Raw genomic sequence first — 3,929 nt, 5'->3', positions numbered from 1 at the left:
TTTGTTGTATTTAATTTACATTTTTAGAAACTAATTTATTTTTTTTTTAGTTTGATTTTCCTTACATTTTTTGACTTAATGTTAAAAAAAAATTTATTTAATTTTTAGAAACTTTAGTTAAATTTTGTGTCTTTCTCTACATTTTTTTAAATTTAATTTTCTTTAAATATTTAGGTTTAATTGTTTTCAAAAGCAAAATATTTATAGTTTTTAAATTTATTTAATTTTTAGAAAATGTATTGCTAAAAGACAAAAAACAGACTAAAACTAAGACCTCCTCGCTAGCAAGAAATAAATTGTCTTACTAAAAACTATGGTGACATGAAGGACAATTGCCAGAATTTCCCCCTAACATTCTCTGATTACGATATGGCTATCTTTTCGGAGTTTAGGTCGTCCATTGGCTTTTGGTCTTATTTAGAAAAATACCTTCAAATTGGAAGTAAAGACATAGGAAGATGCGTTTTGCTGTAAACTGTAGAGCTCCATTCATAATTACGAAATGTTGGTCTAGAAGCCCGGCAGTTGATGTTGCTCTCTTTAGTTATGCGTAAGTGTAAGGACTATATCACAATTTATAAATCGCTAAAGAAGCGACGCTTTGATTAAACTATAAAAGCAAAGCGTAGAAGGCGAAAAAGGCAAAAGCATACGCAAGTTTTAAGATTCCATTCAAAGTAAACATATGCCTGATCGTGTCATCATTCAATAGTGGTTGACAGCGTCGCTTTTCCGGGCTGTAGTCAAATAAAGGCACGCTGGTGAATACATTTTGTGCAGATAAGTATGTACATATGTATGTATGTATGTATGTAGCACAATGACACGCAGTCACGCAATATTTCATTCCTTTTATTTTTTCATGGTTGTTAGCAGACGCTTTTATATTCTTTCTTCTATAGCACTCGTATACTTATTTGTATTTACACACATATTTATGCACATAAATAATTTTTTTCTTGCCTCTTAAATGAAGCGTTTTCGATGCTTTTAATGCGTGCGTGAAATTTATAAGCCACTGCATGGTTGTGCGTGTTTGCATGCGCGTGTGTGTGCGTTTGTCTGCCGAAGGAAATTCATGACATCGTGGCACTCGATATGTGTGAGTAAGTAGCAAAAGCGCCTGCTAGCATGCCATAATAGCCATTGAACAAATAAAACGCTTCGCTACACACGCAGATAAGATAGACTGGCGGGCAGGAGAGCCACTAGGGAAATATGTACTATGTAGTTGCAAGAAGGAAGCGTTAACCGCAGCACAACTGTCGCTAACATGCTCCTGGTTATAAATACGCTCTTCATGTAAAGGCTGGGTATACATATGTGTGTATGCGTGCATGTAAGTTTCGAGCTAGCGCGCGCTTTTAGCTACATGTGTTTTCATACCCGAGTGCACAAGTGCATAAGGGTATTATAATTTTGTTCACATAACGGTTGTTTGTAACAGCCAAAACGAATCGAGATAGATATAGACAAATGTGTACATAAATGCTCAGAATGAAAAGAGGAGTCGAATTGAGATATCTCAACTAAATTTGGTATGTAGGTCTCCCTTTATCAAAGGTAGGTTGCTATTGGCGAAATGGGCGCAATCGGACTGTAACTACGCCCACTTCCCATATAACGGTATTTTCGAAAAAATGCAAAAACTACGATATTTCAGTAAATATTGGATCCAAATTATTACAAATTAGTATGTGAAGCAGAATTTTGGTAAAAAATAGTATTAAGAAATTTTTGGAAAATGGGCGTGACCACGCCCACTTATGATGAAATGCTGTACCTCAGTAGCCGCTTCACCAATCCGTACCAAACTCGCTACGAGCCTTGCTTAGGGCCTAGCTAAGCAATCTGTTGAAAATCTATGAAATCGGGCAATAACCACGCCCAATTCCCATATAACGGTAATTTACAGGAACACGAAAACTGCGATAATTCAGTAACTACTAAAGATAATTGACTCACGATCGGTAATTAAAATGAACACTTAGCAAAAAATAAGATTATTATAAATTTTTGGATAATGGGAGTGGCGACGCCCTCTTATAACCACAAATGTGCGTCTCGGTAATCGATTCATCAATTTCTACCAAACTCTGTCCGTTTAACAACCTTGGTACGAGGAATTAATCCGTTGAAAATTATTCAATTTGGACTATAATACACCCACTTCCCGTATAACGGTAAATTTCAGACATCCGAAAACTTCAATAACTGAGGACGCTAATTGACTCCAAGTTAATAGTTACAACAATCTCTCAGCAATAAATAAGACTGTTATAGACTTTTAGGAATTGGGCGTGGCACCGCCCACTTTATGACTACAAGGTGTATCTCGGTAACCATATTATTAATTTCTACCAAACTTGGCTCAATTACTTCATTAAGTCTAAGTCCGTATATTATCGAAAAAGTTTGAAATCGGGAAAACCCCATCTGCTTGTCACGAAAATGTAGTTTAGAGAAAGTTGAAACGACGATATTCGATACCTGTACCGGGTATATAAGGTTCGGTTTCGTCCGAGCAGCAATGTTTGTATGCTCTTATTGTTGCTTGCGTGCTGAATGCCATCCACGCATATTCGCACACACACGTACACACACAAAATATACATACAAAAAACAAACACACATTATAAATGCAAATATATAAGCAAGTACGCATGAAGTGCTGACACTCTCAGGCGAAGACAACCGAAAAAGCACTGTGGTTAAAGGACATCCTTTAGATGAAAATTAAAAGCTTCTTTTTTTCATTCTTGCTTTGTTTACTCAACGTAATAAGCGCGTTGTGGCATTTTGTGCGTTGCGTGGCTTGGCTGGCTGGCTGGCTGCCACACAAAAGCACAAACCTGCATGAGTGTATGTATGTGTGCGCGCGCTTTTATTTGCTTAGTTCACCAGACTGTGTAGACAGCTAGTCAGCGCGCCGCTGCCAGTCCGCTTGCCAACTTGCTCATCAGCTGGGCTAACTGTTTGGGCTACCTGTTAGTACCCTTTTTCCTATTTGTTTGCCCAGTTGGCGTCCATTCCATGGTTGCGTGTCACGCTATGTTGCCGTTGCTGTTGCTGCTGCTGTGTCATTGTTTTTACACTTTTCGCACCGTTACTTGTGGCAAATGCTAGCATAGCACATTTTGACTATAATTTTTGCACGCCTACGCGCCTAAATGCATGCAACCTGTGAGTACCTTTTCATTTAAGATTATAGTTGCTTTCAGTTACTCTGTTTTTTTTCTCCTATTTTTGTCTATTTCTGCGTTTCTTTTTTGTTGCTTTCGATGCATAACAATTTTTGCTGACTAAATTGTTTACTTTTGACATGGTATGATAGATGCAAGATATGTAATTTGTTTGGCGTTCGTGTATATTTTTATATCCCATTTGGGCGTAAGTGTAAATTGGTGGTATTGGGCAAAAAGAATTAAACTCTTAGTGCTAAACGTAATTGTAAAAAGAAGCGTGGGCACCAAGTGTTTATGAAATTCGATGTGTTAATATATGTGCCCCGAAGTAGTACCAAAATGGCCTCGAACAAGCCCCAAATTATCACGAAAAAGTCCTGAAGTAGTCTCGAACTGCCCCGAACCAATCTAGAAATGGTCCCGAAAAAGTCCTGAACTGGTCTCAAACTTGTCTCGAACCACACTCTTAATGATCGAGAAAACTTCATGGACCATTCCCGAACTGGCTCGGAACTGGATAGTGCGTTCTTCAATCAAATTCTAAAATAAGGCGTTCTTCAAAAATTTTTCTGAGATAGGGCGTTTTCGAAGTGGCCGCTGAGATAGGTAGATCTTCCACTTCGGTGACGAAATACTCGTATTATTAACATTTGCAGCAGTAGTAAACACAGGCTGCTTCTAATGAATATTAAAAATATTCTGCTGGGTTAACGAAAATGTTACCCATATCGATAGAAAAGACCT

The sequence above is a fragment of the Rhagoletis pomonella genome, unplaced genomic scaffold (genome assembly GCF_013731165.1).
Source record: "Rhagoletis pomonella isolate Grant_MI unplaced genomic scaffold, Rhpom_1.0 Rhpom_scaffold_00001, whole genome shotgun sequence".
NCBI lineage: Eukaryota > Metazoa > Arthropoda > Insecta > Diptera > Tephritidae > Rhagoletis > Rhagoletis pomonella.
Note: the sequence above shows the minus strand (reverse complement) of the source record.